The following is a 27,958-nucleotide window of genomic DNA, read 5'->3' on the forward strand; positions in this document are numbered from 1 at the left end:
TTCTCACCTTCAAACACTCACACACACACACATATACACACACCTAAGATTTCACAAAATTCAATGCAGAAAGAGTAGTCTTCAATAAATGATGCTGGGACAATTAGATATGTTTGGAAATGAATGAAATTTGACCCCTTCCTTATACCATATACAAAAATTAGCTCAAAATGGATCTTAGACCTAACTGTAAAAAACAAACTATAAAGCTCTTAGGAGGAAATGTGACAATAAATCTTCATGATCTTAGTTAAGCAAAGCCATCTTAGATGTGGTATCAAAAGAACAAGTGACAAAAGAGAAAGTAGATATATTAGACTTAAATAAAATTAAAATCTTTTGTACTTAAATGGACACTATAAAAAACATGAAATGACAACTCACAGAATAGAAGAAAAAATTGCAAATTATCTACTTTTATAACTCTTACAACTCAATAATAAACACTTAGAATGAGCAAAGGCTCTGAATAGACATTTCTCCAAAGATGTAAATTAAGTACATGGAAAGATAGATGCTCCTTGTCATTAGTCACCAGGGAAATGCACATCCAAACTACAATGTTTTACCACTTCACACTTGCCAGGAATGTCTATAAACAAATGAAACAAAACAAAAGAGATAAAAACACATGTTGGGATATAGGATATAGAGTAATTGGAACCCACATACATTGCTGGTGAAAAACTAAAGTGTTGCGGCTACTTTGAAAGAGAGTCTGGCAGTTCCTCAAAAGGTTAAATATGGGGATCCCTGGGTGGCACAGCGGTTTGGCACCTGCCTTTGGCCCAGGGCGCGATCCTGGAGACCCGGGATCGAATCCCACGTCGGGCTCCCAGTGCATGGAGCCTGCTTCTCCCTCTGCCTGTGTCTCTGCCTCTCTCTCTCTCTCTCTCTCTCTGTGTGTGTGTGTGACTATCATGAATAAATAAGTAAAAAATCTTTAAAAAAAAAAAGGTTAAATATGGTTACTGTATGACCCTTCAATTCCACTTCTAAGGATATACCCTCGAAAAATGAAGACTTGGGGATCCCTGGGTGGCGCAGCAGTTTGGCGCCTGCCTTTGGCCCAGGGCATGATCCTGGAGACCCGGGATCGAATCCCACATCGGGCTCCCGGTGCATGGAGCCTGCTTCTCCCTCTGCCTGTGTCTCTGCCTCTCTCTCTCTCTGTGTGACTATCATAAATAAATAAAAAATTAAAAAAAAAAAAGAAAAATGAAGACTTTTTCTCCACAGAAGGATCTGTACATGAGTGTTCATATCAGTACTCTTCACAAGATCAAAAAAAAAAAAAAAAAAGAGTGAGAGAGAGAGAAACAAACCCAAATATCCATCAAATGATGGATAGATAAGCAAATGTGGTATATCCTTACAATGACATACTACTCAGCAATAAAAAGGGAATAAACTGGGCCACTTGGGTGGCCTAATCAGTTAAGTGTCTATCTTTGGCTCAGGTCATGATCCCTGAGTCCTGGGATTGAGCCCCTCATCAGGACCCCTGCCCCCTTCGGGGAGTCTGCTTCTTCCTCTCCCTTTACCCCTCCCTCTTGCTCATGTACCCACCCTCTCTCAAATAAATAAATAAAATCTTTTTTTAAAAAAGGGAATAAACTGATACATGCTACATAATGAACGAACTTGAAGAGATTATGCTGAGTAAAAAAATTTAGTCACAAAAGACCACATATTGTATAATTACATTTATATAAAACGCTCATAATATGCACATCCGTAGAAATAGAAGTAGAATGGTGACTACCTAGGGCAAAAGCAGGGTAGAAAGGGGGGTTGAAGATTGGGGATTGATCGCTAATGGATATAGGAAGAAATGGGGATTGACTGCTAATGGGTATAGGATTTCTTTGTAGTGACAAAAGTGTTCTAAAATTGATGGTGGTGATGTTTGCACAACTCTGGATATTCCAAAAACCACTGAATTATACACTTTAAATGAGTAATATGGTATGTCAATTATATCTAAATAAAACTATTATATATCTAAAAACACTAAAGAAGCTTTCTGTCTTCTAATTTTGAAAATAAAACTTGACATGTATTAGAAAATAATGTCTGTAAATGTTTAAAAAATTATTTTTTAAACATTTTTATAGTTACAACTCAAAATTGTTTTTGCTTGCTATGATTTGCCAAAATCAGCAAAATAGTATCTATATAAAGAGATAGATACAGATAAATCTTTAAAACCAAAAAAAATACACATTGGAAATTAACTTCAGCTGTTTAATGATACTTAAATAGCATAGTACAGAAGAATGGTTTTATCAGGACAGCCCAAGTTCCAATAATTTAGTGTGCACTATCCTAAGTGTGTGTGTGTGTGTGTGTGTGTGGTCTTTCAGCAATGCCAATATGGAATTCTGGGGGTGGCTTAGGAAGAGAATCCTGTATAAATTGCACATACTGCTCATGTCCCACAAAGCTGGCTTACATGTATACGTAACTCAGTAATTTATAGTAATAACTATTTCTACAAAACTAAATGATTACTCCTGTTAGGTAGTTCACTGTATTATATCTCTCTGTCATATCCAAGAAATCTAGTTCCAAATTCCATCATCTAGTAACAACATTTGGTTGATAGTAACAGAGATAAGAACTAACCAAGATAGGAGTTTATTTTTCTCGAAAGTAAAAAAAGTCCACAAATATATTCCTGGAGCTGGCTTGATGAAGCCATCATCTTTAGGCACCCAGATTGCTTCTATTCTGTCACCTGTAGCTCTTGGCTTTCACCCTAAAGTTTGCCTCCTGATGTTAGTTGACCGCTACAGCTCCAGTCATCACATTTGCATTTCTGGCAGAAAGAATGTGGGTGGCCTACCACCTTTTTAACTAGTTTTCCTGAGAGCACCATCAAATAACTCCCCCTAACATACCATTGGATGTATCCAGAGGGAGCGTGGGGTGCATAGTATTTTGGCTAGGAATAATACTCAGATAAAGTCAAGGTTTTGTTTCTAAGAAGATGAGACTCGATATTTAGTGGGTGGATTTGTTACCTCATGCTGCATAAAAAACCACCACAAAAATTAGTAGCTTAAACCAAGAAACACCATTATCTCATAGTTTCTGGGAGGTATAAAATTCAGGAACCGCTTAGCTGGATTATTTTGATACAAGGTCTCTCATGTGGCTGCAATCAGGATATTGGCAGGGTCTGCAATCATCTGAAGGCTTGCCTGGAGCTGGAGTATCCAATTTCAAGAAGGATCCCTCACAAGGCTTTTGGCAGGAAGCCTCAGGTCCTCACATGGCTCTTGGCAGGAGACCTTGGGTTCTTGCTACATGAGCTTGAGTATCCTGACGATGTGGCTGCTAACTCCCCCAGATGAAGCTATCCAAGAGAAAGCAATGATGAAGTCACAACGTCCTCTGTGACCTGGTCGCCTAATTCACATGGAGTATTTCCACCTTATTCTATTAATTAGAGGTAAGTCGTTAAATTAATTCCACTCTTAAAAGGAAAGTCATCTTGAAGGGAAGGGTATCAAATAATGTGTGGGCATCGTTTAAAACCATACAGTAGTCTATTAGTATTTTCTGTCATAATCTACCTCTTTGGTTTCCCAAACCAGCACGTACACCTTTGTTTTTATACGTACAACAGTCTCACTGTCTTTTCCAGGGATACAGACACAAGTCTTTTCCTGTGATTTCATCAAATCTACTGCCCAAAACTTTTGGGTGATATGCAGCCCTCTCCAAGAAGCCCAGACACGACTCCCTGTAGGACGGCAACCTTTAAAACCTTCAGTTTTAAAGACATGTGTTCAACTATCAGCACATTTAAATTTTGTAGAAGGAATGGGTTATTGAAATAAACCTGTCCATTCGGAAAAGGGAGGAGAAACAGTCATTATTCCATCATAATTATAAAGACCTACTAAGCAGGAATAGCCAGGACTCCCTGCCCTAACACCGCAGGGAGTTCCTTGGCTGGCCAACCTGACAGCTACCTGGTTCTTTCTCGTGAATATTTTCCTTCATGTTTTGACCTCTGCTGCTCCTGGATCTGCTCCTGAGAGGCTTCTTCTTGTCAATTTTCCTCAACAAATATATATGAGGTAGGCACAGGGGAGGATGCCCTTCTTGGAGACTACATGGATTTTAAAACACCAGGACATAGAGATTGCTTTCAAGTTTTAACAACCACAGACTATTGTAGACCAAGCTAGCGTTTCTTTGGGAAGATAATTCCTTCAAACATTTAACAGACTTGATTTATTTTCATTCTGTTCTATGTATAAACTACCATGGCCAAAATTCTTGCCTAGACATGGTTTTTCAGCCTGTAGATTCTCCTCTTTTATTTACTAGGCTCTGTACTCTGCCCATCTCTTTGGCCCTTAAATTAATGGTGGTTACCTTGAGAGCATCTGAAATAATAGTCTTAGTTGGAGAAGCAATACAATTCATCACCGACTGCCAGCAATATCACTGCTGCTTTATGACAAAGCAAGAGTCTTACCTCTTGCTAAGACTATAGTTTCATGGCCACAGTTTAAAACTTCTTCAAGTTCAAGTACAGAGGCAGATGACTTTTTCAACACTGCAAGGCCCAAATCATTGGACTCTCCATCAGTGTCGTTAACATGCAAAGGCAGAGAATACCTCCCTTAGTAAATCTTTGCTTCCTTCCATCTCTGTTTCAAGAAGGTTTGGTTCTAGTCTATTTAATGCATTGGATTTTGCTAAAAATAGCAAAAAATGAACTACCACATACCAACGCCATAAATTTGTTTTGCTTCTCTTAACATTATAGACTCAGTCAGCAAATAGCCTGATTTTTTTAAGGTAAGCAAATGACAGGTTAAGCAAATATTTGGCTACCACATTAAAATTAGACCCCCACCACTCACTATTTGTACTTGGTAGCATCTCACTTCTGGTACCAATTACTACATAGGCCACGGTTCTTGGTTTCAGAAAACAAAATTAACTCTTGCCAGCTCAAGCAGCAGAAGGGTTTATTATAATGTGATATAATAGACAATCTACAAACTTTTTGCTGGGACCCAGGAACCAGGCTTGAATCCAGGAACCAGGCTTCAAAGATCCATAGGAGAAGTGTCCAGCTACATTATGGGAATAGCCAAGTAGAAACTCTATCTACCACCTGCCTCTAGAACTAATGAAGATACAGATTAAGTATTAGAACCTCCATCACAGCTCTATAGAAGAACTAAACACTCAGCCACCTTACTTGCTGAAACGGTCCTATGCTTTCTGCCTGCCATGTTTGTATCTATCTACTTCCCATCTCTGATATAAAGCCATCTCTGGTTGGCACAGACCAGGTCACATGTGAAATACTAACTTCACTAGTATGTATGTAACACTCAGTTTTCCAATCTCTAGCAAGCAGGAAAGCATACTAGAAAGAAATTAGAATGGTATTTAGTGTGTCATTCCATGGTATTTAACATAGTGGCCAAAGTGTTCATTCTGCTAGAGAGCAAGACCGAAACTTTCTGAGGCACGTGAAATATTTCACATTGTAAAATAAACAATAGTTCATCCAATGATCATTAAATTGGGGTATGTTTTGCATTAATTCTATTTCATTGTATTCTAGCTCTTGGAAATTTCATCAACCAGTGTTAACTAGTATACTATATATCTTGATCTTGATGGGATACAAAAAAAATGTCCTTGCTCTTGGATAGGGCATCTTGGTTTTAAGGAAAAGAAACACACCAATTAACTTGAAAAGAAAGGAAATTCTAAGGAATAAAGCACAAGGAATCTAAGAAGCTGCTGTCCCATTAGCCCTCAGAAGACCATAGAACTTCATCCTGGTGCTCCACCAGTAACGTGTCTTCATTGTCTACTTGTTCAAACTGTCTATTGGTCCAACTCTCCAAAAAGAAAATTTGATTGACTCTTGACCAGACAGTGGACTACTTTTATGGACAAGTATCCACCCCATTCTAATCAGCTGTAGCCCTGATTGCAGGTGAAGGAAAGTTAACTTACTACATAGGATTGACACTCCCAAGCCTGTGAAGAGGGCTAGTAAGACTAGAAGGGTAAGATGGGTGTGTAGATCAATAAACTAATATTTGTAGTACAGTCATTATCTTTTATACCACATAAATTAAGACTTGTAATATTGTAACAGCATCATTAATCTTATTTACAAACTGTCTGCCTACAAATGAATGCCTGTGAATCTTATATACAAAATACATTAAACATATTCATTCTTTCACCAATTATGTATTGATTTCCTACTAAGTATTCTGCAGTACACTATATCAAGGTTCTCTTGGTATCAAATGAACACGCTATGGTTACTTGCTTTGTGGTACCCATTTGAGGAGACAGCTGATTAGTTTGGTATGTTCTCTAATAACGATGTAATTAAGATGGGTGTTGTTGGGGAAAGAGGCATTGGCTTGTTTTTTGGGAGTTCAAGTAAGGATTTCTTCCTTTGAAGAGATTATTGAACCATATCATAAATGATGAATTTACCAACATGATTTTTTTCTTATGGTCATCACTGATTAGTGTTTATAAAAGCTGCTTACTATAACGCCCTGTCATCAAAACGGATTTTGCAGATGTTATTACCCTCCCAGCAAGTTTTGTTGATTGTCAACGTGTTAACATATAGGACTAGAATGGTATTGCAAGCAGATTCAGATTCCTTTCTGAGGGTAAAATTTGCTTTTCTAATGCCCAGATGGCTTGCATGCAAATCAGAACTTTACAGGTCTACAGTATTGGTTGTTTTTATTTCCTGATCTCTTCCTCAAACAAAGTTATGCAATGTGCCAGCCTTACTTTTGGTGCCAGTACCTGCCCTTTTTCCAACTCAGTACAACTTCATAGTAACATTGTGTATTTATGTACCTATTTTCTTTTTATTTATTTATTTATTTATTTATTTATTTATTTATTTATTATTTATTTATTTATTTATTTTTACCTATTTTCTTTCTAACACATCGTTTCATGTACTATTAAGTAAGAAAATAAAATAATAACAGAATGCTTTTTCATCACATAGAATTTTAATTTTATACTTATTGGAAGAACCCTCTTAAACTTACTTATACATAGATTTTTAAAATCTTATCACTCTTAGGTATAAGTCAAAGAACGATATAAGTGAAATATATTCAAGATATTCCTAAAATGTTTTCACATTGAGTCTGTCTCCCCAGGATCACTTTTTGACTCAAACATTGATGCTTATGTTTTGTTTTATTTTGTTTTGTTACAATACAACTTAATCTTCTGTGCCATCAAGAAGCATTTGCTAAGTAGCATTTCTTAAAAGAGTGCTCTATGACTCTCTCTGGGATCTTTTTCCAAAGCTGCTGACCTTCCTTTAGCAAGTTTTGATGCAGATGGACTGGCAAATGACGCCACGGACAGTGAGGGTAAGGCACATCACCATTTCAGAGATGTTAATACATCAAATGATGAATCAGTGGTATATGACATAGAATCAAAGACATAGGATATTACTTGATAGCTCCTAAAGTGTTATTGCATACATTGAATCTCTTGAATATTGTCATAATAATGTAAGTCTGGTAGGCATTGATTCTTATTTTACAAGCAAAGTACTGGATGTCCCCCAAAGCTTATAAAAGTGGAGTTGGTACTATGTATGGTAGAACGGGGATATTTTATTCATAACCTAAGTCTCTTTCCACCAATTTATGCTACTTTTCATTATGCCTCTTGGGTATTCATGGCCCTACACTATGTTTCTCAACCTCTTACTTATCATACCTCCACCATTGAAAAATTTAATCCAACAGTTCACAAATCATGCTTTTGAAAAATACTGATGTTTCAAGATTTCCTGTTTTTCAAAATCGAATAATGGTTATCTTTTCTCAATGTTCGGGGGCAGGGGGCATCAGCTGTCAGATAGTTGTCAAAATCTTTTTGCATTTTGTCTTTAAATCCAGTCTCTGCTACCATTTGACCATACTAGAACCTTGTTTCGCGTGGTATTGAATTTATACAAAACATAGAGTCATTTTCATTTTAAGCAATATTTCAGGGTGTTATGAGAAAAATTTTGCCACAAGTGCTTAATTTCTTAATCAAATACTAAAATCTTTTATTTTATTCATTCTCCTAAAAGCCTGCCTTCCTCCAGGGACAAGGATATATCCGTGGCTCCGATATACTAATCCCTCCTAATAAATTGGCTAGTTATTGTATTGGACTCCTTAGAAGAGGTCTTAGAAAATTCACAAGGAGTGAATTGAAGAATGGGAATCTGAAATACCCCATACACCGATGAAGGAGTCAGTTTTTTTGCTAGTCAGACTTTTTCAAATTTCCTCAATTACATAATGTGAATGAGACATTTTAATTTTAGGATAGCCCTACCTGTGATCAACACTTTTTTCCAGTCCCGTTTGTGGGGGAGTAGCTCGGTCTTGCATCAAAGAACCAAATTTATAGGTTCTTTCCATTCAGGAAAGAGCCGATGCACTTAATTAATCTTTTCAGGAAGCTAGGCTGACTTTCACTACTTCAACACATTGTATGTTTAAAGCATATATAATTTAATCCTGTTTGAATGATGTGTGGAAGGGAATTGACATAAAATAGCAAGAAAACTCTGAAGTGAACTGAGCTATCTAATTTGGGCATAAACATTCTTAATATCACCTTTAAAGGAACTTGAAATGTATTTGATGATGGGAGAAATTTTGGTATAGGCTTGAAAATTATCAAACAGCATCTGCTGGCTTCTCCATTTTGATTAAAACATGCTCAGAGGGAAAATAGTGGTTTGTCTGTTAAGTCAAACGCTAATGAAACATTTGCTAAAATAATCTATTTAATTTGGACAACATTTGGCAATAAAGTGCACTCTTTGGATCATTTGCCTCTATTTTGATCCCTCAGAGTTAACTGAGCACAGCTAAGTCTAACATGGTAATGAGCTCTTTGTTAAAACCTGGGCATATGCATTTCTCATGCTGTATTGTGTCCTACTCTGGTGAAGAGAGATAAGAAACGGTATTGTGATGGCATTAAAGGTTTTTCATTGACATAGCTAAATACCATGAGCCTAAACTGTCTCATTTAGTCATGTCCTGTTTCTATATATCTTATGGATCAAAGGCATCATAACTAGAAGGCTCAGGTGAGTAATGAGGATTAGCAATATTAATCAAGTTATCACAAAAAGATTTGGTAATTAATGTTCAGATACTCTGCATATGCTTCTTGAATTAGCCTATGGTAGTTACAATACTTCTGGGATGTGAAACAAAATAAAATTAGTAGTTAATACTAGCAGAAAATAATAATGCCTCATATTACCATTATTTACTATTATTTTATAGAAATTTGACTAATTGTTTTCAAATTCAAAATGGTTCTTGTTTCTAAATTATTGTTTTATATTTTATGTATGTACGTACGTATGTATGTGCATGTGTGTGCACACCTACACACATATACACAGGCAGTACTCATTGCCCCCCACACACTCACATCATAATGGACTTTGCATTAACATCTACCATTTGCTGTACATTGTTAGGCAAGAAACTAGTGGACAAAAGCAAAACAAAAAAGCTACCTTTCTGTTTCTTCTGGCACCCTGTAAAACCAGAAGCATCATTCACACATGTATACTTGGAAAAACTGACCTAAATATGCCCTTCCAGAAGATATAAGTGATTAGATCATCGTGTTGAAAGCCTTCATTGGTTTTGGGTTTTTGTACTATTAAAAGAACAGCAAAGTGATGACCTTTTTAGAAGCTTATGCCATTACCGTAGCCAGAGATGGTCTTCCTTTTATTTTTTGTCCATCAAAAGATAGAGTCAGCTCAAATACCAGTCTCTTCATAAAACTTTCCTTTTTTTAAAATAATGTTTCTTAAGGTTCTTTGTTAGTACTTAGTTCTTCTAGGCCTGACTATGGCTGAATGTTCAAATACCTTATACCCTGTTAGACTGTGAGCTTCTGGAAGGCAGGGGCCGTGTCAGATCTGGGAGCGACTAGAGGCAGTGCCAGTGGAGACAGCTTGAGATCATTTAATGGAGATGACAGGACACATGGCAAGGGTGGCTGGGCCTGCAGCAAAGGAAAAGTTGCCAGCAGGCATAAGAGTGGCAGGAGTTACAGACGCAGAGGAGAGGTAACAGAAATGAAACCAGAGGAGAAGTCAGTATGACTGACCTCAAGTCCATCCATCAGCAGCAGAATCAGATTCCGGAATCCATTCCCATGTGTCCACCCACATCATTGCTACCACCTAGAATTAAATTTTTGATAATAGCATGTAATTTGAGGACACATTCCCTTTTATTATAGAGGTGTCACTTAACATTGTTTCTCTGGATGAATCCTTTCTCATCTTGAACACTCAATGTCAGAAAATAGTTTCCCAAAGTTCTTCTTAGTTGAGAGTCAGAGAATGGAGCAGTTTGGTATCAGACAATTAAAATGTCAGAGATGATCCCTACACACAAGTTAATTGTTAAGAGACTATTTCTCTTTTTTTGGCCAAGTATTACCAGGGATTAGCACAGGGCCTGGCCCATATTTAGACCTCAATAAATATTTGTTAAGTGAATGACTAATAATAAATAATATTTATTTGAGAATTATATATGTTGGACATGCTGCAAAATACTTAACAAATATTGGCTCAATTAATAGCAGTTACTGTTATTCCTGTTTTATAGAAGAGTAAACTGGAACTTGAAAGATTAAATAACTCGTTCAAAGTTACACAGCTAGTAAATGGAGAAATTGGGACTTGAACCAAAGAAACCTATAGTGTACTGCCTCCGTATACTGAAAGCATGCAAGAAGGAATGATTGAACATTCTACAGTTGCATGAGAGACAATCATTCTATAGGTTGATGGTGCTCCAACAGTACAAAATTGCTTAATGCATGTGCAAAGGCTCAGGGCACTGCCCATATTTATAGTTAGTTTATGAAGCAGTAATTATTTTTTGCTTAATTCTTCCTTGAAATTAGATGGAATGTTCTATCAAAACCTCCAACTTTATTTTTAAACTTAGCACATCTACATGATAAAAGGAAACCTAAGATGACAACTACTTCAGCAAAGAATGATAAGCGAAAGACCAGATGCTACATATTTCCAACTGCAAAAATATCACGGGAAGCCAGCTGTATCTTCTAAAATTTCATGATGTCATCATATGGTTTCAGGATCTATTTAGTTGGTTTATAATCTTATTAGCTTATCTCTGCTTCCAGTCATGCACTAGGCTTTAATTGCATAGGTTTGTTTATAACATTGTTAGAATTAGAGCTCTGGTCTCATATTTCATGCAAGAAGCATATTACTGGATAGTGCACAAAAACTTGCCACCCTGCATAATACCTAGTGACCCACTGTAAACTGATGTCACTGTCCCATTATTCCAAAGAGGTCATCACTTCCTGGCATCGAGCTATCACAAAAGTGACTCAGAGTTTTTGATCTTGTTCAACTTTTCCCAAAAGTTCAAGTCTAGGATGATGATTTCAAAGTGTGATGGCAGCAAAGTGTTTCAATTCAGCAAGTTTCAATGTCACAGTGAAATTGACCATGTTTTCCAGGCATCAGTTACGCTGCCAGCTCCAGAGAGATTTCCATTATATTAGGGATGGAAATAATTTTGCATTTCCCACACTTCTACTCTGAATTTCACTGTCCCATTTCTTTGCCCCCCAATTTTATTCATCATTTTATTCAGTCTCAAAGACTTATTCTTTCACAGGTCAATATTTCCTATTAAAATTTTTAGGTAAGCCACTGTCATATATTTTCTCAGTGATTCTGAATTGGGGTCTACCACTTTCTAAATTTTTGAAAGGGAAACCACTAGTATTTATTGCCCAGTGGAAGAGCCTACTCCTTATGGCCCCACTAGACCTGAGTTGGGTCTTTCTAGTAAAAGAATGGCAAATTGTCTCCATATGACAGGATCCCTACCTATAAACTACTGGTTGATCAGACAAAAATGAAACCATCTATCTTTCCCTTAGTAACCTCTGTGAATAAAACCTATTATTTAAGACTCTTTTCTGTGCAAGGAAAACTCAATCCTGTAAGGGCAGTGGGAAATTTGAATTTATTAGTTTATGCAACTGGGAAGTCTGAGATAGGGATGGATTCATGTGGGCTGGTTCAGGCAATAGTTCACACAGTGTCCTGCCAGTCTGGATTTGTCTCATTCCTCTTGGCAGGACAGGGTGCTGAACTTTTGGTGTGTTTGCTTCATTTACAGCTTTGTTCTCAGCTTCAGTGACAGAAAAAAGATGGTGGAAACATTTCCTGATTTTAAATTTCCCAATCCCTAGCTCAACACAAAGGGGCAAATCTGATTCCTCCAGTGGGCAATATACAGTCCCCCAAATCAGCATTACTGGCTCTGATTGGCTTGGGGTGGGCCATGGATCTTTGGGAACCAATTACTGTTGCTGGAAGAATGTGATACTTTGGCCAGCTCCGGACTGTATGCTGTCTCTGGAATCAAGGTTGCATTTTCACATCAGAGATCATGAGAACTGAGATTAGAGGCCAAGAACAGATCCTCAAATAGATAAATTGGAAACAGTTATCAGAATAGAATGAACGGATATTGGGCACCTACTAAACAATTTTTGGCCCCTGGAGTGCCATTTCAGTTATCTGTTCTACTCCTTCCTATCTTTAGATTTTGTTCCATTTCCGTTTCTTCTCCCTGTTTTTTTTAATAAGCATGTTAAACAGTTGGTCTGTGTTTTCTTTGGGACTGTTTCTGAGAAGTCATCTTACATCTGGCCTTTCTATATGCATCCTATGTTGGCCCGTACCATTTTAACTTTGTCCTTTTCATGCATTATTACATTTTGTTGTTGTTTTCTTTGATTATTATCCTTAAACATCTCATTTTAACAACTGTTACTGTATTTTGTGTCTTCATTTTATATTGTCCAATTTGGGGATAAATGTTGGAATGTTGAATGAGTGACCAGAAACACATCTAAGTGGTCTTTTATGCAGATAATATTTTTTGGTAGCAGAAGAGAAAAACCAGTAATTGGTAGTAAGTAGAGTGTATAGATGTGAAAGAATCAAGAATGAAAAAAAAAATAAATTAAAATTATCAAAACACCTCATTTTAATCACCAAACTCAACTTTTTTCCTCATAAAGTCTTTTTATATGAGCAATTAACAATAACAAATAATTTTATTCCAGTTTTGCCTCTCCTTTATGACCATGCGCACTGGAGCCATTAATGAGCAGGAAAATGATTAAGAGGCAGGTGGCAGAGGAGCTAAGGATGTGAATCAAAGAGTCTAGATAATGCACAAGCTCAAAAGTGAGTGCTAAATAATTGATACCTGGTGTAGATAATGCACAGGAGACAATGATATACAGAGCAAAATACTATTGTTACTAAAGGTCTTAGGTTACCAACTACCATACACCAAGAATGACTTTATATTCAATTCTTACAATGATACAACCCGTGTCTTTGAGCTAGCGTATTCTAGAATGAATTCTCCTGGAGGCCTGTGGATGTATCTTGTTCATTTGATAAAATAGCCACAAGGTGACAAAAGAATAGGCACTAAAGTCTGTCACCTATTTACTTCTGCACAGTCATCCTATATACCTATTGACTTGTTAGTAGTATGTCTTAAAACTGATAATATCAGCATAAGGAACTAAATTCTAAGGGAAGACAAATTATACAGGGTAAATAAACCTCTCTCTGTCCCCCAACTATCCAGTTCTCATCTCCAGAAAAACTCACTATTTCCGTTTTTTTGTACTACAGACAATCTAAACCTTTACAAACACAAGTACTTTTACAAATATAAATTCATATTATATACTCATTTATAAACATACTGTTGCATATCTTACTTTTTTGTTTATTAGGTAGAAAGTTTAAAATGGCTAAATTACTGAAAAGATGTTAAAGACCAAGTTTTAGGGACGCCTGGGTGGTTTAGCAGTTAAGCATCTGCCTTCCGCTCAGGGTGTGATCCCGAGTGTGAGGGGATCAAGTCTGCATCAGGCTCCCCATAGGGAGCCTGCTTCTCCCTCTGCCTATGTCTCTGCCTCTCTCTCTCTCTGTGTGTCTCTCATGAATAAATAAATAAATCTTAAAGGAAAAAAAAGACCAAGTTTCTGACACGAATTCTACCATTTGGAAGAGTGCTATGATAGTAAGCATAAAATAATTAAGCCAAACGCCTCCCTCACGAGTGAACACATAAAAAAGAAATGCAAAAGAAAAAGCAAATGAGAAAATAACTTTTATCTATTGAATACTCAAATGATAATAACAACAATAAAATAGTAATAATGAAACCAAAATTGCTTATAGTCATTTGTGAGAAACTTGGGGATATTTTCTGATTTATTTCTCTTCTTCATTTACATTTAATCTTTCGCTAGGACCTGCCCTGTCATCCTTTCAAATATACATACTAAATCTCTTCAGAGGATATAGCTGAATTGCAAGTAGATTCCTGACCCACAGAAACTGTAAGATAATAAATGTTTGTTGTTTCAAACCACTATGGTTTGGGGTAATTTGTTACACATCAATATTTAACCAATACACATCTAACAGAAACTTGTTTTTTATAGGCATGGTGCTTTTGGACTTTATAATTGATCATTGTGACATTTATTTAATATTTATTCCCCCCTCCCTTTAAAACTGCATACCTAGGAGAGCACGGTCCTTGTATTTTTGGTCTCAAACATATCTATAGCATTTATTGGAGTTCACGAAATCCATTTGTTGAATAAAAGGATGAATAAATGAATTGACATTCCAGATATGCGAGTGTTGGGAGAGTGTAAACCAGTATAAGCTTGTCTTCTGCAGGCAAGTTTATCACTTTATTTGAAAGGTCTTAACTATGCATATTCTTTGAATCCAGCAATTTCATTGTTAAGAATTTATCCTGGAATATAAAAATTTAACTAGAATAATGTTTGTTGTAGCTGTGTTTATACTAGCAAAATAATGTAAATAATGTAAATATTGTGTCTCACAATAGAGGATTGAATAATGGTGCATCCTCTGTATCTATTAAAAATCATGTATAAATAGATGCCTGGGTGGCTTAGCGGTTGAGTGACTGCTTTCGGCTCAGGATGTGATCCCAGGTCTAGGAATCAAGTCCCCTATCAGGCTCCCTGAGAGGAGCCTGCTTCTCCCTCTGCCTGTGTCCCTGCCTCTCTCTGTGTCTCTCATGAATAAATAAATAAAATATTAAAAAATTATGTATAGAAAAATAAGTATTAACATGGAACGTACTCATTATATGTTGCTGAGTAATGTAAGCAAGTTAAAAATCAGAAATATAACAATAGCTCATGTTTACTGAGTGTTTTAGTTATATTAGGCACTGTGAAACACACCTTTCATATAGGATCTCATATGTGCATATAGATGCAGGATTATGGTGTGCACGCACACATAAATGTGTGAATGTGTGTGTGTAAGGACATATCATTAAAATACTTATGGTGATTGAAAGGAAATGTGGAATTCTTATTTTGGCTTTTTGTTTCTTTCCCTCATTTTTTTTACAATAGGAAGAAAACTAAGGCCCCAAATGCCAAAGGACAGTTGCCAAATGATAAGGGTCACAGATACTGAGGCTAGAAAATGGAGCCAGATAGACAAAGAGCAGAGCAATAGATCAGGATTTAGGCAGAGATCCAGGACATGCCTAGAATAAGGAGCTATTGTTAATGGTTCTGCTGGGATATGCTGCCACTTTTTTAAGATAATGGGGATCCTGTAAAGTCTGGGAAAGACTCTGGGTAGTGCCTTTATTAGACATTGACATGATCAGGCATTTGTATGCGGTCCAAACTGAATTGTCTTGGTTAGTTACAGTATGGTCTGAAGGTCCCCAGATCAGCGGAGCTCTCAGAGAGTTGACTGTACTACCATACCCTGCTGAACGGTGTGCCCAAGATTTAGACAGTGTACTGGTCGAAGTGTTTAAAGAACATGGCCCATGTCACCTATCTAGTCTGCTTGCCTTGGCTCTTCTAGGCTGCAGTGTTTAAATGCCTTGTCGTCATTTGTCTGGAGACTTGACTCAGACTTGGCATTGATTGCCAGAATTTACTGATTCATACGCAGTATGGATTTCAGGAAGGACCAGGTTTCTAGAGCTGTGGGCACTGAGACTTCACTTGCAAGGATGCTCTTGTAGCATTAGCTGTGCTGATGGTGGAAGATGAGGCAGTGTCCAGGACAAGGGTCAATTTCCAACTGTTGGAATGCTAAAGGCTTTTCCATGAGTCAGATTATTCATTTCAGCTCCAGAGGAGGTCTTTATCGGAATGGTCAGAGTGAAAAGGGAGGGCATGAACCACTGTTTATCTAGAAAATCATAGGAATTACCAGACATCTTTGATTATCCTTTTCTTCCATGATTAGTGATATTTATGTAGTTGTAAAAACTTCACTTTGAAACTTCTCAATATGATATTGGTCTTGGTGCCAAGATGGTATATTCACACTATGTTTAGAATAGTCCCAGCTAGTTAGGAACTGATGGAATGGAGCTCCATGATATATATGAAAATAACGATATTTGTAATTAGCTTTGGTCTAGAATCCTTAGACTCACCTCTTGGAACACTTAATGGAATCACTATGCATTTGAAAGTTTGAAAACTGTCTTCCATTTGTCATCTGCTCAGATCAAGTGTTCAGTTTGCAGATGCAGGAGCTGGATGGAGTCAGGTAAGCTCAACTCCTATGGAGCTGATTTAAGTATAGGTAAGGATCTCAAAAGGGAATTTCATTAAGACTATGGTAGATGTAGGTGGGGAAAAAACAACTTTCCTGTTATTTTCCAAAAGGGGTGATAATTATCTATGTATCTTTGGAAATGAACAAAGTGCAAGTCCTTGCTGAACAAACACCTGTTGGTGGGCAGAAGCAGCTGCACAAATTAATTTTCCATGCCTAGTTTGTGTTACCAGATTTCCCAACTTTAAGCTCTCCTGGCACAGCCTAATCCCATAGGAATACATATATATATATATATATATATATATATATATATATATATATATATACTTTTTTCTTTCTTTTTAGGAAAATTGGTGGGTCCACAGGATCAGCACATGGATAAAGCAGTTATCTGATCCCTCTGAATCTATCACGATTAGAATTGGATATGGGACCCTTCTAACTCTAATTCCATGGGATGCAGTAAATCGGTCTTCTTCACCTAAAGTGTGATGACAATAAGAAAGGAGTCCTGGCCTGCTTCCTTTTTCAGTGGGCTGGTGACGCTTGCATTGGGCATCTGCATACAGAGCAGTCCATTATCATGGCTTTACCATTTGTAGCTAGGACAGTGAGTGCAGCCTGAAGGCACTCTCTAACCTTTAAATTTTGTTCCTAAGTGCCACAGTCTATAGATACCAGGCATGAAGATTAGCTACAGCTTCAAGTATCTTGCTTAGAGAATGAAAATGAGGGAGAAAGGATAGGTCCACAAGGTGAACATCATGAACAGAGTAGGTAAAGCTCAGACAAGTTTGAACAGAGTAGGTAAAGCTCAGACAAGTTTGGCAGAGATTTTTAAACAAATTGTCAATATAAGCATTGTTTATATCAACAGGGGTCACTAGTTAAGCCTTTCAGAAGCCCTTCAACCTATTCGGGAGAAAAGACTATACAGTATAAAATCACACATATGGACTAAAGAACAAGTCAACAGACCACCTGAACTATTTATTTTAATCTGAGCACAAACTGGAAGCAAAGAATGATATATAAATACCAGTATTTATGGGGCACCTGGGTGGCCCAATCCAGCTCTTGATTTTGGCTCAGGTCATGATTTCAGGGTCATGAGATCAAGCCCTATGTCAGGCTTCGTCCTGGGCATGGACCCTGCTTGGGATTCTCTCTTTCCTCCCTCCCACTCTCTCTCATAAATAAATAAATAAATAAATAAATAAATAAATAAATAAATAAAATCTGAAAAGAAAATACAAGTATTTCCTTTAGTAAACATGCAGCGTTTTTCCCACAAACACAAATGGTGGCTAAAAACTAACAGTTTATTTGTGAAGCAATTAAAAGTTAAATGACTATTTGACAAAAAATTACTGTGTCAGAATTAGATCTGAAAGTCAATTCCCAAATATCTAATATTGATTCTTCTACCTGGCTAGATTATTGACCATCATATAGCTTAAATTTGTCTTATTGATCTAAGTAGGATAAAAAGAGATGAGATTTCCTGGAAAAAGTATAGCTCTCTCTTTACTATCAATATTTTTATTTGACATCTGTCAACTCAAACCCACATTTGTTTTTAGTTATTCCAAGTTACTAAAAACTATTATTTTTGTGCTATTCTTTTAGAATGCAAAACCATCGATCCTACTAAAAACATAACAATAAAGCATGTATGATCAACCTTTCCCATGACCCAGGTCTATCCATCTTGAGGGAAAAAAACCTCCTATAAAAAAGATCTAGGTCATTATCAAGAAAAATGGTTCTTCAAAGCTCTATTGATTGCCAAAAAAACTATTACTGTGAAAAGAGAAATCTTCAACTACTCCTAAAATAATTGACTGGACATATGTTATGTGTGACCCAATGGCACTAAAAAGAATTTCATTTAATCAACAAAATAGATCTTTCACATAAAAATTGGCCTCCTATAATGACATATAATAATCACCAATTTTATAGTGGACTCCAATATTAAGGAAGCCCTTCTGAAAGCAATTGGCTTATAAGTGGTCTCTCTCTCTCTTTCTCTCTTTTTTTTTTTTTTTTTTTTTTTTTGACATCATTAGATTCACCTGCTGTCCAAACTAAACTAAACTGTCTTGGTCAGTTGCAGTATGGTCTGCATGGGCAGAAGGTCCCCAGGTCAGAGGAGCTTTCAGTGAGGCGTCTGTTCCACTAAGCCCTGTTGGTTTATGTGATGAAGCATCTGCTTGGTGCTGACTGCCCACGATTAAGACAATGTGCAACTGGAACAAAAAGATGACCACATGCAACTATTTGGAAAAAATTTCAAAAATTTTTTAAAGAATAGATTGAGATTTGAGAACCATTGGCTACAATCTGAACAAGTCATTTTTTAAAAAAAAATCTTTGTTTTTCTTATCTACAAAATGAGGAAGGAATTGAATTAGATGATATCTTATTCCCTTTTCACCTCTAAGACATTTGGCTTTTATTAATGCACGCTAATGTTTGTTAATACGTTAGTGGATGACAATGTGTTTATGCGTGTTCATCTCTTGAGACCTTTTCATTTTCATCGAAGGTGAGATCCGTTTTATTATGACTTCCAACCTAAGTTTCATTTTATGAGTAACTCTTTCTACTCAGTTTTGGCTTGTCTAGTCTTTCACATAAAGTCACCAGAAATTAAAATTTTCTGAGCAAAAATTATTCCAACAACAATAAAAGTAAAGGAATGTAGGATAATAGCTTCTCCTCTATTCACAGAAAATTCTTTGAGAGCAAGACATTCCTGATTCAGCTGAGATTTCTGGTGGTTTGTGTAGTGAAGGAGGAAAAAAGGAGGGCTGCATCCAAAAGCAAAGAAATGTCATTAGAAAAGCTGTCAAAATGAGAACTATAAAAACATATTGCCTGTTATCAAGCATCATAAGCAAATAGTTTAAAAAGAGTAATTGCTGAATCGAAAATCATGATTATCCATTATTGTTCCTAAGCATATATGAATAAGTTTTACAAAACAAGTGTTTACCTTGTTTTCTCATTATCTTGACCCTGACATTGATTCTGTGTCTACATGTGGCTATTGGATCAATTACTTAAGTTGAATCTTTCTCTCTCTTTTTTTTCCAACTTGATAATTCTGTTATGCTTAGTTGATCACATTGGTAACTTATTCAACCTGATTCAATGAAAAAAAAAAACATTGAAATCACAAAATCAGCTTTTTTACAAATAGGTTTTCCTCCTTATAAACTCAAAATAAAGATCCATTTTGCATCCATTTTTTTAAATGTATTAAAATTTCTCTAGCTTTCATGACTGCAGACAATGGAGTAGCTCTCAGAGAGGCTGGTTTTTTTGAAGATTGCCAAAGGAATGCAAAATTGCCTTCACTATTGAATTAAGTTCAACCTATCTCTAAATTCACTACTTTATTATACACACACACATTATGTAAAGAAATACCTGTGCAACCCTAAAGAAAATTTGAGAAAATTAAAAGAAATACAAAATTTACTTGTAATTCTATCACTCAATCATTAACATCTTAGTTTACTTTTATCCTAGTCATTTTTCCTAAGATGTAAACATAAACATACATACATGCAACTACAAGCAAAATGATTGCTACTTGTCTTATCTCTCTATCCATGACTTGATTTGCAAATATGAATATATATGTACATATATATAGTATTATGGACTATGTATGTGGTTTATAATTTTTCCTTTTTTATTCCTTATTAAAAGTTTCAACATTGTCATGCACATGTCCCTATATTTATTAGTCTTTAAACACAAGATTTTATAGCCTGCATATGTCATCAAAATATTGTGCATATTTGGCTTACATATTTCTTTATTATTGAACATTAAATTCTCCATTCAGAATTTATTTCATTTTTGAAGACTGTTTCAGGTTTGCCTTTCTCTGATAAGGCTTCTACCTCTACCAACTATCTACCCCCTGATTTTCTTATTTTTATGTTTACTGCCTCTTGTTTGTTTTCTTGCTCATAGTCATCTGATGGAGGCCAGAGTGGAGGAGAATCCTCCTGTCATTTCATTCTGATGACACCATTTATATATAGGAAAAGAACTCTTCTCTTCCAAATGAAGTTCTTTTCTCTTTAGGGCCAACTCAGTGTCTTCGAATATGTAAATGAGAAGAAATCTGGTTGACCCAGAAAGGGAAAAAAGAATTGGCAATTTCCTTAGTCTGTTACCTAGTTTATAGAACGATCTACCATCTCAACCCTGTGGTTATCTCTGAGGAAGAGGAAGGAAAGGGACTAGAATGAGGAGTGGTATAACATTCTATTTCTTGGAAAGAAAGCAACCCTGGAAGCACATTTGGCAAAATAATGGTATTTGTTACATTTGGGTGGTGGTTAGAAGAGCATTTGCTCTATTAATCTCAATACTTCTCCGTAAAATGTCATGGAGAGGAGACTAGAGTGTTTGTTTTGGGTTGGAGGGCAGGTAGGGAAGTGGAAACTGTGAAGACTCAGTGGCTGGGCGCGGGGGGGTGGGGGGGTGGCAGGTGTGCCTGAATGATGGCTCAGGAAATTGCCCTTCAAGGGAGTGGGCATCTGCCCAGGAGGATGAGTGGGCGGATATCCACAGGATGCTAGGAGGGCATTTTTTGAGTGTCCAGCCTCTGGCAGTGCAGCCTTCCCTACAGGCGAACTTCCTGCTGCTTGCCCCAGGCCATATGACAAGTGTCCCTCTTCTCCTGCCTAGGGAGGACTTACACTCTGACGCTTCATCTGTCACACACAAGATGTGAATGACACAGACTTTGGTCTCTATATGACTTGCCAGGTAGACATCTCCCACAATGGTCCAGGATGGCCAGAAATAGAAGGCTCTTGTCATCAAATGCAAATGTGGTTGGAAAGTACATATATCCCTCTCGTTCCCACTCCCTTCCTCTGTCACTCCCATAGGGCCCTAGCATACCATTCTTAAACCTGGTACAGTGGAGACACGTGTCCTCTAAAGTTAGTAAAGAATCAAATACAAAAGCCATTTGTTGCAAAAATAAGTTGTTTATGTTCTGCACAGTGTTGGCAATAAAACCGGCATTTTGTTCATCTCTAGTGGGATTGCAAATTGGGACAATATGCCATTTAAGTGTCAAGTGCCTTAAAAGCACTATACTTTCTGACCTAATGATTTCTTATCCTAAAAAGAAAATCTAAAATGTGGACAAGTTGTTCACGAAAGTGTTATTCATACAAATTATTTGAAACTGCTTAAATGGGGATCCCTGGGTGGCTCAGCAGTTTGGCGCCTCCCTTTGGCCCAGGGCGTGATCCTGGAGACCCGGGATCAAGTCCCACGTCAGGCTCCCTGCATGGAGCCTGCTTCTCCCTCTGTCTGTGTCTCTGCCTCTTTCTCTCTCTCTCTCTGTGTCTCTCATGAATAGATAAAGTATTAAAAAAAAAAAAAGAAAGAAACTGCTTAAATGTCCCACGATAGTGAAATGGACAGACTGGTGACTTTAGATCCATAAATGGAATATTCTATAATGATTACAAATAATAGACTACATTGTGATCATCAAAAATCATGGTATGGAAAAAAAAATCATGGTATGGAAGCATATTTATTTGCAAGAGGAAAATATTCACAATATACTTTAGTTCAAGGAAAAAGCAGGATACCAGTGTACTATATACACATTAGCTCTAATTTTATAAAATACATATGAATATTTGCATATATATAAATGACAGGAAATATTTCAAAATGTCATTACCTAGGATTTTTATTTATTCTTCATTTTTATTTTGAAAATATCCTATCATAAACATGTTTTAATTTCTTTAATAAAAAATAAGCTGTAGGAAAAAATTGGACACGAAATCATAAACATTTTGCAGTCTTCTCATCACTTTTATAACAGACATGTCATATAAAAGAGAATTGGTCCAGGAGTCAAAAGACCAGAAATTATCTTCCTTCTAACATTTGATTTGTGTGTCTCTCTGGCTCACAGGGTTGTCATCTGCAGAACTGGATGGTGATACATACCCTAGCTAGTGAGTTAGTACTCAGCATGTGAAGACCTTCAGAATCTGTGCTTACTTCTGTTTTTAGCTTTCTCTCTTCCACTCCCCCACTGGAGCCTATTGACCCTGTTACTGTGAGCCTCATTCATGGGCCCCTACTCTGCAAACCCTCCTCCCATCCCGTGGGAAAAAGCACTGCCTCCTCCCACCTGCACTTACCATGTGGCACTGCCTGTTATTCCCATTGGCCACAAGGACGGTGAGCCTCCTGAGTCACTTATAACAGTGGAGTCACCTTTATCCCAGTAGTGCCCAGCTCAATTCCTGATATACAGTCAATAAATATTTGTTTAGTGAATGAAGGAGAATATGTATCGTGAAAGCGATCTGCACACTGCAAAGCTGTAAAGTATTTCTTGGGTTACGTATGGAAAGGTCTTTACATTAAGGGTTCTTTCCCAAAACAGTGCAGTATGTGGAGACTGAGGAACAAACTCAAGATTCTAATGACTGGTTGTACATTTGACTAAATATTCTGAAGTTTTTTAAAATGCACAAGAAATTTTCTTAGCCTATACCACAAGGAAAAGTCAAAACCAACTTAATCCTTTTGAGATACAGTTAGAAAGACACCTACTAGGATCTACTAGGAATAGCATATAATAATGTGGAGCACTTATTAAAAAAGGAGCAATATCGATAACCTCGTCAGAAATGCTAAGTGGTGCCACTGTCATAATATTGTGGTTGTTAAGCACTCTCACAAGACAGAAGTGCAAAGTATAGTAGAGCCACAGAGTGGGGCCATTGCAGCCTGTCTGTTGTTATGAAAGCTAATATAACATGGGGATATACTTGCATACACCACTAAGCATAAAATGCTGTGGTGGCCAGCAAGCCATCTAGAAGCTCAGACTGAGCCAGACCCACAGAAGTCTTTGTCCCATTTGGGGCTCTATATTTTTTAAGTGATTGAGAAAGTTGGACATGAACCAGAGAAGAGCAAGAAAAATAATTAGTGTTGGCAAATGGACCTATGGGGAACAAAAGGGAAAAGAACTCGGAATTATTTGAGCTGGAGAAGAAATTGCTGCAGGGTGACCTCATAATCATTTTCAACTGATGAAAGGGTATTATAAGGATAATAGATGTTGGGGATGGAGGGTGCCAATTAATTATTTTCCTCCTCACTTCCGGTTTTCAGATTTCTGGAACCAGATTGAGAACAGACACAAGCAATTAGGTAAAAATTCAAGAATAGAATCAGCTCTCCTGCTCTTAACAGTCATGGTTTCTTGAATTGGAGAGTGTGGCTTGGGGCTGAGACCCAAGTATAGTTCTATTACTTTGCTGCTTACCTTCCTCCATTCACCATGCTACGTCCTCTACTGAAGTTCACAAATCTTAACTCAAGGGCCAATCAAGCCCAATCACTGGGGCTACAAAATAAGATGCTTAACCATAGACACACGGTTGTTTACAACCAACCTCACGTGTAGTTCAAGGAAAGAAGAGAACCAAGAGATCAGGCCAGACAAGAACAATGATTTTGCCTAAATTTTGTCAAGAAGAAAAGCGACACAAATAGATAGGAAAGTGTTCTCCGTTAGTGCTTCTTCTCAGGAAGGGAAGCTTAAGTGTTCTTTACTCTATAGCAATAGTAGGGACCTGAGTAACAGAACTGCCCTTCCCCCTCAACAATTGGAGCCAGTGATCCTCATTTTCTTAATACATAGGCCAATACCAAAAGGAAGATTTCTCTTGAAATCAAGAATTTCTGAGAGATGACATTAAGTTTCTGAAGGAAAGTTTAAAATTTTCTCTGGAGAACTTCTGGCAATTGCGATCATTTGATCAACATCATTCAAAATATATTTCCGTGTAACAGTGGTTCTACTGCATGTTAACGGGTCATGTGAAAAAAAAAAGTGTTCTGTGGTCAAATCTATTTGAGAAACACTAGGTTAAACCAAGTTAAATCATTTTCTATATTGAAGGTCATACGAAAGCTTTTAATATTATAATATTTATTGTGAGTCTCCATGTTTTCCAGAATCTTTCTTTGCCTTCCTTTAAACATTTCTCTTTTGGCAGAGTGTATAGCTTGGCTTTTGTTTCATAAAATAACGCTTTGGAAAATGTAGCCTTAGCTGGTTTCATTAACTTAACGTGGAGACAGACAAAAAAATTGGATCTCATCTACAAGCCTCTTCTAGCTCTACTATTTCATGACTAAGTTGGGTACAATGACTCATCTTATTACAAACTGTAATCACAACCTTTCACCAAGCTTAAACCTAGAAGCGATTGGTGCAACTTTTTTAATGGAGATGAAACTTGGACTGCATCTGTCTGTCTACCTCTCGCTGGGAGACAGAGTGGCTATGTATCAACCTTGTGCACTGACAAAAACATGGAAAAAACCCACAATCCCAATCCATTTACACAGGCTTTCTGTATTTATCTGTACTTAGCGGCAACATTGTTGTTCAGATGGTTTGGAATAAGGTGTCAGTAAACTTGAGTTTACTACTGGACAGGGCCACTTTATTACATTGCCATTTACACTTGTCCTATGCCCCTGACTTAGGAGGGGCCCAGCCAGAGAGATTCATAAACAGGGAAAATTTGTGGTTGCTTCTTCACACAGGGCTTTCCCCGTAGTAACATCACACCACACTAGAGAAGAGAAAAAAATTTCCTCTCACCGGGAAAGGATATTATTAACCCAAAGGGCCCATGGTATCTGCTGCTTTTGTTTTACATAAGAGCCTTGTGACAATTTTCAGATTCTGAAAATGTTCCCTTTAAAGTCTTCTGTTCCTATGGATAATGAAGTGGCATCTGAAACAACATACTCTGTTTGGTTCAGGGCTTTGGCAGGAAGTGGCTGACAGAAACTGCTTCCATAGGCAGGGAAACGTGCTGAGGCTGCACTTGACCGCGGTGGAAGGAAGACTCTCTCAGCTGCTCTCAGGGCTTTGCAGCTTGGTTGGTTAGTCCAGAGGCTGGTAATTAAAAGATCCCTTTAAGGGAAAGAATTGCTTCCAGACAAGCAAGATTCATGAGTGAATGGAGAGAGAGCTCCACAGTTCAGGTGCTACACGCTGCCTGTCGCAGGGCACGCAGGCTGCCTCCGGACGCGTGGCCTACCTGAGTGCCTCAGAGGAGGCCCAGCGGCTCCTTTGCTTTCTTGTGCGGAGCTCCAAGTTTCTTAAAAGTCACCCCACTGTCAGCATATGCGTGAACCATCTTTTACAAGAGAGCACCGAGAATGAGAGAGCATATTATATTTCCAGCTCTGACGTCCATGTGTTGGCTATATTGTTTGGAATCTGCCATTTAGATGGAAGATTTATCAGCCACTTTGTCATTTCTGCCAGGAGGGACCTGGGTATGAGGTCTGTCTTGGATACAGTGATGAGAATGAGGCATCTGATTAGATAAATTAAAAGTTAAATAGGATCATAGGCATAGGTAAAATCTGGCCACACAGTGCTAGGACCAGGACAGCCGAGTCTGAGCTCTGAAGTTTGCCAGAACAAACAGAGCTAAATATACACATATTTTGGTTGCCCACTAACCCTCAAGCTTTTTCACCCACTTTGCCGAGAAACTTAATGCTTTCAAACAAAGCTACAGACTGGAAGCATAACCCGTGTCTACACAAATACTAAACCTTCTGCACAACTAGAATTCATCTGGTTACCAGTGACCTGGAATAAATGAAAAGAACTGGGTCACTCAGTGTCCTCACATAGCATTTTTTTTTCTTTTTCAAATAACTGCAGCAAAGACCCCCAGCCCAGGCCAGGAATGTTATTAAGGAAATACAGCTTATTCTAGGACTTTAGGGAAGGACATTATTTTTTTGTGTGTTGTACCATAAATAGATACCTGGATAAATAAGAAATAAGATGTTTCTTTAAAAAAGCAAATTAATCTTTTTCTTCCCCCAAAGGCTTATAATCTATTCATGACAATTGGTATATAGCAATATCCTCCAAAGCCCCAAAGCCAAGGAGAACAGCCCAAAGGAGCTGTCCCAGTAGGAGGTTTTCAGGACTCTCAGAGAAAGAGTAAACATGGTTAAAGAGACAGCAGTTGGCCAATTGTGCCATATGTAAGGAGAGATGAGGACAGAGGGTAATGTCAGGAAAGACAAATATGAGGATCACAGTATCCTTTGGGTTCTTCAAATAACAATCATTGTGATTTTAAATGGTTATGTAAAATAAAGAGAGCCCAGAGATGGGCAAAGGAAATGGGTAGACATTTTACAGATTAGAACATCTAAGTGGCCAATAAAAATGGGGGTAAAATATATTTTGTCAACCTAACCAGTTACTAGGAAAATGGGAAATTAAGTAACAATGGGATCTCACTCATCAAGTTGTAAATACAAATGGTTTATGTCCAGGTGCTCAATGGCTTGTGGGGAAAAAGACATCCTTAGACATTCCTGGAGACATGTGAACTGTTGAGGCTATCCTGGGAAGCACTTTGGCAATATGTGCTAACATCAAATGTATGTCTGTGTATACACACCCATGCATTCCTTTGGCTCAACAATCCTACTTTGAGACACTATTCTATAAAAACAAAAGCAACAACATATAAAGATGCCTATTGTACCATTATTTGTGATAGCAACAAAACTGGAAACAATCTGAATACTCATAAATGGGTGAATAATTGAATAAATTTTAGGATTTCATACTGAGGTTGATTGCACAACCATTAAAAAGAAATGTGTTAATTTTATCCTAGTTGCCCTTGAGGGATTTCAGCAATGTGTGGCTAGGCAGGAAAAGCCCCATACAGAAAAGTATGTGGCACACAAGTCCATTTTGGAGTAAAATATATAATATATTGGCATATGATTGATTAGCAGAAAAGTGTGAATGGAAGGAAAAAGATAAATAGAGGAGAGGTAAATAATGTATAAAATATAAGTTTGTCTAAGTGAAGTAAGTCAGATAGAGAAAGACAGGTAACTCAGAATTTTACTTAGAAGTGGAATCTATGCAAATAAAACAAATAAAATGAAACAAATCGCAGACTCAAAGATACAGAGAACAGAATGATGGTTGCCAGAAATGGGTGAAGGAAAGCAAGAGATACAAATATCATAAAGTTAAGAAGTCATGGGGATGCAATGTACAGCGTGGGGAATATAGTCAATAATGTTGCATTA

The sequence above is a fragment of the Canis lupus genome, chromosome 31 (assembly GCF_003254725.2).
Source record: "Canis lupus dingo isolate Sandy chromosome 31, ASM325472v2, whole genome shotgun sequence".
Classification (NCBI taxonomy): Eukaryota; Metazoa; Chordata; class Mammalia; order Carnivora; family Canidae; genus Canis; species Canis lupus.